At 29.1% G+C, this 12,188-nt stretch overlaps 1 non-coding gene across 1 annotated transcript; it reads right to left on the bottom strand.

The window, feature by feature from the left end:
• Positions 1-1,203: 1,203 nt before the first annotated feature.
• LOC149518457 (small nucleolar RNA R71) lies at positions 1,204-1,310 on the bottom strand. The gene has a single exon (XR_016343408.1). It is a non-coding gene; the product is annotated as a small nucleolar RNA R71 (small nucleolar RNA).
• Positions 1,311-12,188: the final 10,878 nt, after the last annotated feature.

Here is a 12,188-nt window from a genome sequence, read left to right as displayed (position 1 = left end):
AATCAACCCTGAAATTCTAATTGTTTAGATATAAGATTTTAGGATTTCAACTTTGGTAATTGAAAGCAACCCAACATTTACAATCTATAATCCCTTAGGAGACGATACTTGAATACTTTCATTTTATTACTTGATCTGTGCACTTTCAAGCTATATAAAAAACAACAATCAGCCATTATTCTTTTTCCATACAAGCTTTTGGTTTTTGATGACTTTTGTTTATTCCTTTCTTTCAAGCTTTTACAAGCTCAATTATTTGGCCTTCATAGTTCTTTCTTATTTCTAGTTGCAATCTTTGATTCTTAGATCTAGTTAGATTCGCCCTAACCCAAGATTTTCAAAGTGACAGTTGGGTATGAAGATCTTGGCCTACATTGTTCTTTATATGTTTTTATTTATTTGTATTTGCAATCAAATCAAGTTTTCATTTGTTTATGTATAAAGAGTTAGTTTATCAACTTTAGTAATTGAAATCCACCCAACAATTCAATTCCATAATTCTTGTGGGATACTCTACTTTCATCATTACTATTGCTTATTATGATCTATGCATTTACAGGCATTACCAAAAATAGCAATAAAGTTTTTGGCACTATTGCTAAGGATTATAGTGATGTTTAATTCAACATGAACAAGGATTTTTAACTCACTTCTAATCTAAACATTTATTTTTGTTGCTTTATTGTGTTTTGATAATTTCTTGTTAGTATGCATAGATTTAAAAGTTTTAACCTAGCTCCACTTGATAAAAAAATCAAAAGAACTCTAAGGCATTTAAGAAGAGAGCAAACAACACCACCTACACCAATACCAATGGCAAATGCAAACAATGAAGGACAAAGAACTTTAAGGGATTATGCTATTTCTAATGCTAATGGTTTTAACCATATATCCAAAAGCTGACCATACAAGCAAACAATTTTGAGATCAAGCCTTCGATTATTCAAATGGTTCAAACTTTTGTATAGTTTGGTGGTTTACCAAGCAATGATCCTAACTTTCACTTGTCCAATTTTCTTAAATTATGTGATATTTTAAAGTATAATGGTGTTTTAGATAATGCAATAAGACTAAGATTTTTTCCTTTCTCTTATGGACAAAGCAAAGAGTTCATTAACTTTATTACCATCTAGACGAATCACAACTTGGGAGGATTTGGTGCAAAATTTTCTCACAAAATTCTTTCCACCTTGTATGACTACCAAGTTGAGAAACGAAATAACCACCTTTATGCAAGTTGATGGCGAGAATCTTTATGATGCTTAAGAAAGATTCAAAGAGCTATTGAGAAAGTGTCCACATCATGGTCTTCCCCAATGGCTTTAGATTCAGTTATTCTACAATGGTCTCAGTATTTCAAGAGAATTATCTTAAATTTAGCTATTGGAAGAGCCATTATAAGCAAGATTGCTAAAGAAGCACATGATCTAATAAATGAGATGGTAACCAATAATTATCAAAGAGGTATAGAAAGAAAGGCATATAGAAAAACTACTAGTGTATAAGAACTTGATGCCTTTACTTCCATTAAATCATAATTAGTAAACTTGACCAAAAGATTGAAGCTTTAAGAACCCTATCCCAAATTGCCCTTGTCAATGCCATACAAAACGCTTTTGTGTCTTGTGAAATCTGTAAGAACCTTATACTAGTGAAAGATGCCAATTTAAAGTAGAAACAATCCAGTATGCCCAACAATCCAAGCCTACATACTTCTTATATAGTAATTCCTATAACCAAGGCTAGCAAAACCACCCTAACTTTTATTGTAACCAACCTAACCACTAACCAAAATAACAATTTTTGCCCAAACCCACAACCTTATAACTCATCCCAAGAAAAGAAAACTAGTTTTGAAATGATGTTGACCAAACTGATGCAAGCCAAGAATACAACTATCCAAAGCCAAGCTACATCAATCAAAAGCCTCAAAAACCAAATAGGTCAACTTGCTTAAGTTATAGCCAATTGACCCTTACGAACCTTACCTAGTAACACTAAGTCAAACCCTAAGAAACAAGGTAAAAAAATATGAAATGTCATATACTCTTACAGTAAAGATGGTATGTATGATTTTGATGATGATATTATGGATGAGCCTATGGAGGTTAACCTGTCTAGCTTTATTAAATAGCTTAAGGTAGATTTTATTAGGAAAGATGATGTGATGAATGATAAAGAGCTACTAAGATTTGGTAGGGAAGTTTTGGATAGCTTTAAGCCAATGGCTTTATAAGCCCCTAAGAGTATTGACCCCTATGAGGAGATGGAAGACAATTTTGAAATTGACAAAGACCCTGAGTATATTCTAAATAAGGACCATAAAGAGTTTATTGAAGGTTTAGCTAAAAAAGAAAAGATGTTGTTACAAATGGGAAATGTACTTCTTGAAAGTATTCAACCAAAGGTGGGGGAAATTTAAGTGTAAGAAAAAGAAAACCTCAAAGTTAATGAGAATGACTCCAAGAATGTCCACTTGAACACAAACCTTTGAAGTAACACCTCTAACACCTAGGCCTATACCAAAATTGCTACTCAAAAAGTTAAAGAATGCCACTTTTATGGAAGAATGCAGTCTTACACTTAGACAACTTCTTCCAAAAAAGCAAAAAGATCTAGGGAGTTTTACTATATCTTGTAAAATTAGTCATTTAAAATTTGATGAAGCTCTTTGTATCTTAGATCTAGTATAAACTTGATACCTATGAATGTTTTCATGTAGCTAAAATGCAATGTACAAAAACCTACAACATTCACTATTAAGTTTGTTAATAGATCTGCTAGAAAAACCATAAGGAATGTTGGAGAATATTTTGGTAAAAGTTAGAAAGTATGCTTTTCCTGTGGATTTTGTGGTATTACATATTGAGGATAATGAAGCCTCTTTACTATTAGGTAGACCTTTCTTATTGACATCAAAAGCCTTAATTGATGTGTGCCCCATTCATTATTTGGCCTTGAAGCCAACTTTGGGAAGTATTTCTTTTTCCTAGTGCTTAAATATTTTATTTTTTAATATTGCTTGATGTAAGTGTGAGGGGAAAAGAATGCTTTTTGAACTAAAATAGTTTTCAAAATCTTTACCCTAATTGCTTTGTTTTAAACCAAATTGGCAAGCTAAAATCTTTATTTTGAAAACCTAGTTAATTTTTCATGAATTGTTCAAGAATGACTTATGTATAATATGAAGAGAGGTATAAATGTAATGAAGCATGAGATAAGTTCTTGAGTATGTTTTGGTTAAGTAAGAATATTGTGTGTATGTTTTTAGTTTTGATCTATGAGATGCATTAATTTTTGTGAAAAGTTTATGGATATTAAATTACATAGAGATTTAAGATAGTGAATGTATTAGAGCATTTAGAATAATTTTTTACAAAAATTTTTTGTCTATTTTTTAATAAATAGAATAAGAAGTGAAGTTTTTTTAATATTATCAGAATTAAATTTTAGTTATCATATTTTATTACATGCATTTTGAAGATAAATATGAACCACTGATGATGGAATTTTTAAAAATTTCGAGTAGTGATTCCTAAGAAATCCTTAGCTAAAAAAACTCCTTTTGATATTGTCAAAGTATTGGGATATCTTTTAGAATTTTCAATAGCCAAGGTTGTTATTTATTTTTCCAACCAAGATTAAAAAAATAAAGATAAAAATTTGCTTTTTTTTACTACATTAAAGAAAATTAAGAAAACTAAATTTAATTACCAAAATTAAGACCTTTTTAGTCGAAATTAAAATGATAACACATAATTAATTGGTACCATTTTTTTACAGGCGCTTTGGGAATGCTAATCTTCCCCATGAGTAACTAACTCCCAAACCCAAGCTATTTTGCAGACCTAAAAATTATCTTTTTAATAAAATTTTAATTAATTTTAAAATTATTATTAAAAAGGTAAGTTTTAATAGGTGACCAATCATGTTTAGCCAAAAAGATTGGTGGTGACTCTTTTTTGTTTTCAAATTTATTGAGCGGTCCCCAAAACTGTTACAACAACTTGGCGAGTCCTCTGGGGATATCACCTTTTTAGAGAGTTAGGCCAAAAATTAATTAAGTGTTATCCTTAATTTTGATTTAATGGTCTTAATTGGAATTTAACATTAATTTTCTTGATTTTGATTTTATTTTTAAATAAAAATAGTAACAAAAAATTTTACATACATTTGATCTTAATTATATCATTTGTTAATTATTTATTTTATGTATATATATTAAATTGTGGGGCATGTAGGGTAGAGATTACAATGTTATTTTTTTTCACACACATGATGACACATTTCATATCATGCCGTGAGGTGATAACCTTTGCAATGGCAAGCAAAATACTCCCACTCAAATTGAACCTTTTCCACTCATAGCCTATAATTGGTGAGGATTGAAGTGCCTAACTAGTCCTATGTGAATGCCAGTAAGGAACAATTTAGGAATTTGTTGACATATAAATCCTCATTCAACATGTAGTGGCCTTAAGGGACTGGCTTTAGGTAGAGTCATGCCAATCCTTTTTGTAGAAAATTACGTGAATTAGGGCATGAGAGAAATATTTCAATACAATATATATTTGGTATTGAATAGTGTAAAAAAAAAGAAAAAAAGGAAAATAAAAGAAAAATATTCTTTTAATAAATTGACTTATAATTCAATTCAACTAATGCTTATTCAAAATTTGCATCTTCGAAAAATATTTTTCAAAAAAAATAAAAGAAAAGACTTTTTCATTAGTATTTTCCAACAAACAAAATAAAAAAACAAATTTTTTGAAAAAAAAGGTTTTTTATTTTTTTGACCAAATAAAAAGCAAAAGCATAAAAAAAAAGAAAAATTTCTTGAAGTATTAGTAATCTTATGTGCTTGTTTTTCTATAAGAAAATGTTTTCTTGAGTTATTATTGTTATTTTCTTCTAAAAAAAGCAAAAAAAAAAAAGGCAAAAAAAAAGGAAACAAATAGAAAAAGGTTTTTTTAATTTCTTTGTATGACTAATAAAAAACAAAAACATGAAGAAAAGAGAGATTTTACCCCTTTTATTTCAACCAAAATTTTCTTTTGAATTTAGAATCAAGTTGTTTTGTATTTATTTTGTGTTCCTAGATTTTGTTTTTTTTTTTTAAAAAAAGAGAAGTTTTGAAACTAATCAAATTGGCTTATAGGCCTTGCAAAAAAATGAAAAGAAAAAAGGCATTAATTTACTCTTTCGCATTTCATTTAAAAGTCTTCCTTTACTAATTTTTCTAAGTTTTTCATGTTTTCTCAGGATTGTTACATGCTTCATTTTTTATATAAGGCATTAAAAATGTTTATTTTGGATAGTCTGAAAGTGAGATTTTTAAGGAATTTCAAGAGTTACGAATAGGACCCTTTGTTAGCGAGTTATCTTGGAAAGTCAAGGAATGGTCCAAAAATAAGTAGCAGGTAGGAGAAGAATAAAATGAAAAGAATGAAAATGAGAAAAGATGGAAAAAAGAAATAAAAAGACACATCTAATAAATTTTCTTTAGGGCATATTATTTGATTGGTTTAGTGTTTGCTCAAGATTTGCATTTTTAGGAATTTACAAAAAAGAGAGTTGTGATTTTGAATTTTATCTTGGGTAGTTCATTTAACCCTTTTTATGGTTATCTCATCATGTTTTGCATTTGAAAATAAAAACATAGTACATGCACTCCATCTCATACCCAAATGTTAATGCCAATTTCATTAGATTTGCATTGTGCATGCATTATATCCCATGCATAAAATATGCTAGTGCATCTCATACAAGTATGTTTCATCAATTATATATATTCCTCTCCTTACTCATTTAGTATGTCATTGTATTTCATACATGTAGATTCATGAATGATATGATTCTATAAAATGTGAATTGTACAAATACCATTTCATACTAGCACATCATCTCTTGTAAAATAGGATATTGCATTCCATGCATGTACATTCACATGATTTCTATTGTGCATATAATGCATTTCATATAAATGTGTTTCATCACTCATGTACTGGGTCATTACATTATGTGCCTATACTCATAAAATGATATGATTCCCATTGTACTCACATTATAGATCCACTTTATTTCATGTAAATATGTTCTATTGCTTGGTGAACATACGTGGAGAAAAGTATGATTCTTATCAAATTTTAATGGTGTATACATTACATTTTAGTGAGGTATACCTCTTACATTCACAAATTCATCATGGAAACATCATGCCATTCATGTATTCTCATAACATCCCATCATTCAATGAATAAAAAGCACTCCCTCTAGGTGAAAAAAAGGGGTCCTAAGTTTTTGCAAGAAAAAAATCATGACAGAAGAAAGTTTGATGGAGTCTAGTTTTTTCAAATTACTCTTCTTTTCATCTAAGTTTGGCAAAAGCGTCAAAGGGTTGAATATAGAAGAGAATTGGGCATCTCAAAGTGAATAAGCTCAAGATGAAAGATAACATTGTGGACATGGAAAACATGGTTGATGATCATAGAAAATATTTGACCTTTCTAGCTTTGTGCCAACTCTTGAAAGTAAATTGTTGTTTCTAAAAAAAAAAAGCTTTCAATTTTTTTTATTTTTGTAAATAATAACATATTGATTAATCAAATTTGATTTGTAAATGTTGTTTTTTATATTTTCTTATGCTTGTGTGATATAAATTCAAAAAAATTAATTTGCAATTGTTTGAGAATAAAGTCTCATATAAACAGTTTGCAAGATCCTTAAAATTTTTTTTTTGGAAAAAAATAAGCCTTTTCAAAGGGAAATATATGTTTTTGCAAACGGTGAGAATCTTGAAGTAACTGGTGATTATTTTTAAAAAGTAAACTCATCCAACACCTTTACACCTTTCTTTGACCACTCATATGTTTCAGTCCTTTTGAATAATCTCATTCACCAGTCATAATGCTTAAATGGGCATGAACTTCAACTTCAAAACTTATCATCATTTGATATATTGAGATAATAATCTTTTCTTGGGCAATGAACAAAGGAAGCCAATTTTGAAAAATTCATTTTGAATTTCAAAAACCAAGCAAGATACTCTTTCAAATTTTTAATTGATAATTCAATGCGTGTCAAATTTTGCCAATATGATTGAACCATCCAAATTCTTTCAATGACCATAAACACAAAAAAAAATGCCTAAACCTTTTCTTTTAAATAGCCCTTATTTCACATCTTAAGGCACTTGACTAAAGGAAGCAAAATTCCTTCTTACCTAAGATAATTTGTTTCATGCATTAATACATTTCCCTCTCATTTTACCACAAATGCCAAACTATTTGAACTAAAATGAGCCTTTTTATGAACTGTGCAATCAAATTTGGGATATTCTACAACTTGATTTTCACTATCATAAGAACCTTGAGTAGAAAAACAAGATGGGTAATCAATCACGCAAATATGATTAATGGTTATAACATAAAAATAAAGAAAAAAAGAAAAAGAAAAAGAAACCTTTTGTCACTTTCTTGAAATAATTTGCTCTTCTAACTAAGTGATTGTGTTTGAAATGATGAATGATGAATGACGATCTTTCTCTATCCTTCACATATAGAAAAATTACCACTCGCTACCCATTTAAGCCTATTAAATATCTTGTTCCAAAATGAATCCTAACTAAGGATCGTCTTTTACATTAGAAGGCAAAATAAGGATATTTTCAATAGCCCAACTTTAAAGAAAGTGCTAACGTTGAGAGCATCTAACATGCACCTTAGAGATAAGATTCGGGGGCATAAACTGAATGAAACTTCAATTAGAATCCCAAGAATTCAAAAAAGTAGATTATTAAACATGAAGTCAAATATTTTAAAAGAAAAAACAAAGAAAGAAAGACATGCATCTTAAAGATGAGTGTTCAGGGTAATAAGTGAATAAAGCTTTAGTTAGAATTCCTAGTGAAAAGGAAGATAGAATTCAATTAAATGGAATGCTAAAGTTGAAATCAAATGTTTCAAAAAAAAAACATGCATCTAAAACATGAGAGTCCAGAGTACAAAGTGAATAAAGTTTCTATTAGAATTTAAAGTAAAAACTAAGATAGAATTCAAGAAAGTAGATTGTTAAAGGTGAAGTCAAATGTTTAAAAAAAAAAAACAAAGAAAGAAAGACATGCATCTAAGAGATAAAAGTCTAGGGCCAAAAGTGAATAAAACTTCTATTAGAATTCCAAGTAAAAAAGAAGATAGAATTCAAGAAAGTAGAATCCTAAAGTTGAGGTCAGATGTTTCCAAAAAAGCAAGAGCAAAGAAAAAAAGATATACACCTTAGAGATGAAAATTCAAGGCAAAAAGTGAACAAAAGCTTCAGTTAGAATTCTAAGTAAAAAAAGAAGATAAAATTCAAGAAAGTAGAATGCAAAAATTAAGGCCAAATGTTTCCAAAAAAAAATAATAAATAAAGAAAGAAAGACAATGACTTTTTGTCTAGAGAATGCTTCATAAGATCCTCGGCCTAATTACCTTGAATAATATTTTTTGAGCCTATTTATCCATTCTTTCAGAACCCTAAATCTTGGCCTATATTATATACCATGAAAAGTCCATTTTGATCAAATGTGGACACTTAAATTGAAGAGCTATGTCCTTGAAATTTTGTATATACCTGTTATTTGGCAAGATTTTACCAAATTCTTCATTGTTAGAAAATATAACTCCAAGGTAAAAATCCAAAAAAAGCAAATTAGAGGTAGAGCCAGTCTTGAAACCCCAAATGAATTTTAGAGTTTTAAGGTTTTATCTAGAATAGAAAGTGTGATATAGAACCTTTTAAAGACTTTGCATTTCACCAAAAAGTGGAAATAAAAAAACCAATCTCTTCCCAAATCTTTTTTGAAAAATAATGATTAGTTTTGACACATATTGAAATATCATGTTTTCAATAAAAGAAAAGTATTTTAGAAAAATCAACTCTTTTGTGAGCCCCCAAATCTTTTCAACCCTCATCAAGCCTTCCTTGAAATATGCCCACCAATAAAAAAATTAAATTATCAATCACCCTATCCATAAGCATTCCAAATAGTAATCATCAATTTGCAAGAGATTCAAAAGTTATATGTTTTTAATTTTTCTCATTGATTATGGAAACACTTTATGTAGGGCAATTTTGTGGTTACTTTAGAAAAGTTTGGAGATTAGTTAAGCATTTTGTATAGAATACTGATATCATTTTTAGTAAAATGTAAACATTGAAAATTTGAATAGAGATCTTTCAAAGAAAAAAATAAAAAAAGGGCATTTGCATCACTTGTGTATGCATCGTGAGAAACATTTTTGATCAAAAGTAAAAAAAAAAAAAAGTTTATTTGCATCACTCACATGTGCATAATGAGAAAGACATTCATATTCGCATCTACATCATAAGAATGACATTTGATCTACATGTTGTAAAAACAAAAAAAGATATTTGCATTTTTATCGTTACATCTGCATCATGGAAAAAGTATTTGAAAAGGCATTTACATGAAAGGAACATTGGAATTTACATTGTGAAAAAAAGTCACATGTATTTCCATCAAGCATTCTCATTTTTTATTATGCAAAGAATAACACTAGTTTGATCTAAATAGTTATTCAAGTTATTAGAAAAAAAATAACAACTCCTACTGGCACACTAAGCCCAATCTAGTTGGCACTCAAATTAAACCAAGCCCAATCTAGCTAGCACTTAAATCAAACTAAGCCCAGTCAAGCTGGCACCCAGATCGAACTAAGTCCAGTCAAGCTAGCACCCAAGGTAATCTCTAAAAACTCTAGGCAAAACATTTAAATTTTCAAAGTTTCAATGCATTTAATTATGAAGAGTATTCAAAGATGTTAAGATTTGTAAGACCTCTGAGCATAATCTCCAAAACCTTTAGGCAAAACATTTTAAATTTTCAATGTTTCAATGCCTTTGATTGGGAGGAGCATTCAAAGATGTTGAGATTTGTAAAACCTGTGTGCATAATCTCTAAAACCTCCAGGAGAAACATTTTAAAATTTCAAAGTTTCAATGCCTTTGATTAGAGGAGCATACAAAAATCTCAAGATTTGTAAGCATTTGTTTTATTTTTCAAAAGTTGTTAAGCATTTTTTTTCAAATAGTCAAATTCATAAAAAAAAAAAAAAACAAAACAACAAGACAAAAAAATAAAAATAAAAAACAAAAAAAAAACAAAAATGAAAAACAAAACAAGAAACAAATTGAAAAACAAAAAAAAAAAAAGAAAGAGTTATCTTTCTTTTTTCTTAAAAGTATTATCCATACAAAATTATTGTCTATGTCTTTGTATTATTTTTGTTTCTCAAAAATATGGAAAGAGGGGGAGCTATAGACATCTAATTTTGTCCGAAATGGTCTAATATCATTAAACTAGGCTCGTTTTACAAAATACCACAACGGAGATCAAAATTGATAATTTTAAAATGACTTATGTTTTTTAGCCCAATTAAACCCAAGATAATCATCGAATAAGGCTTAGAATTGATAAAAAAAAAAAGAAAAAGAAAAGTCAATTAAGAGCCCATTTACAACCTGAAAAAAGACCCTATTGCAAGTTTAATAAATGGCCCATTTTAAAGCTTAAAGTGTGGTTTATAATGCAGCCTTTTTCCTTTTACGAAGCCCAAAATGAAACCCAAATGGAGTCCATAGTGTGGCCCTTTATTTGGCTAATAAATGAAAAAAAGAAGAATAACTTGAATGAAAAATGAAAACCCACATGAAAGGGTGCTTAAAAACATATGATGGTTAGACTAGGGTACAATCAGCTAAAAATAAGTTGATTTCCTGTAAAGAGGAAGGAAAGACATCATCTGTAGAATACAAAACAAAAAAAAAAAAACAATGTTAGTGGCCTACCAGATTAGTGGCATAGTTGTGGAGAATAGAAGAAAATGACAAAAAGTAAGGGTTGGTAAAGGGTCTGGTAGAAGTTTAAAAAAAATAGGCTTTTAAAGAAAATGGAGGTTTTTATAGAGGCTTATGGTGGAGATTTTTTTGGACAAAAAGGGAGAAGTTGTAGAAGAAAAATGAGAGAATGAAAAGGCTATAAAAAAAGAGAAAAATAGAGTTTTTTTTCGAAAAAAAAAAGATAAAAAAGGGAAAAGAAAAAAAAACCAAAGGAATAAAAGGAGGAAAAAGGGGAAGGATGTTAAAAGTTTTCTTTGGTAGAGAAGCAAGCCAAAACTCTACTAAGGTTTGAAAAAGGTTTGTTTTCGGCAAACCTACAGTTTTATTTTCCTTATGTTTTATGTTTGCATAAGTTCTTTTCTTTTTCAGTTATGATGTTGGTGTTTGCCTATTTAGACATTAAAAGATGATTTTTAAAATAAAAAAAAATCATTTATAAACAAGTAAAAGAAAGGCTTTAGGTTTTACTTCCATTTAAAACAAGACAAACAAAAATAAGAAGAAAAGAGAAGTCACCGGTTCACAAAGAAAATATAGAAATAGTAAGATAGAGGAAATAGGGGACTGGAGTCTTCCCATTTTCGTTATTTGCTTGATCAATAACTTACAACTTTAGTTTGTCCATTGATTATAGTTTTCTTTTTTTTTTCTTATTTTATCATTTGCTTGTGGAAATTCTGGATCATTCTACCTGGGGTTTGGCTACTAGTTTTAAGTTTAATGTCATTTTTATTTTTATTTAATTTTTTTATGGGCTGTCTATGCACCTTGAAACTTAAAATGATAAAAGGGTGATCTTCTTCCTTTTTGGAATCGAAAGGCTTTCCAAAATGTGAAACAAGGAATGGTTTTAAAAGTTTTTCTTTTTTATGTCCAAAAAGAAAACAACGATGAAAAAAAATTGCTCTTCATAAGGTTGGCCATGTTTTCTTGATGCTTATAAAGGTCTGAAATTTCATGGTTTGTAAGTCATGTTTTCTAGTCTATCATTCCTTGTTTTGATAAAAAAAAACTTCATGAAAGCATAAAGAAACCATTGACATTTGAAGATGCAACCAAAAAAGGTTTCCAAATCAAGTTCCCATGCCCCTTGAAAGTCCACCTTTCAAGTTTCTCACCTAGGTTTGAGCTTGTAGATAAAATTTCTTTTAAATAAATTGTTGGTTGCCGCATGAGCTTAAGGCCTCATTGTTTTAGTTTCTGTAAATATTTTTTACATTGATTAAGTACACAAGAGCATAAAGCTCCATCACCTTCATGTTAGGTGTCTTGCCTATTTACTTTCCTTT

The sequence above is a fragment of the Durio zibethinus genome, chromosome 6, assembly GCF_047325235.1.
Source record: "Durio zibethinus cultivar Kanyao isolate XHJ-2024 chromosome 6, ASM4732523v1, whole genome shotgun sequence".
In the NCBI taxonomy this organism is placed as follows: domain Eukaryota; kingdom Viridiplantae; phylum Streptophyta; class Magnoliopsida; order Malvales; family Malvaceae; genus Durio; species Durio zibethinus.
Note: the sequence above shows the minus strand (reverse complement) of the source record. Positions and strands in the feature narration are given on the sequence as shown.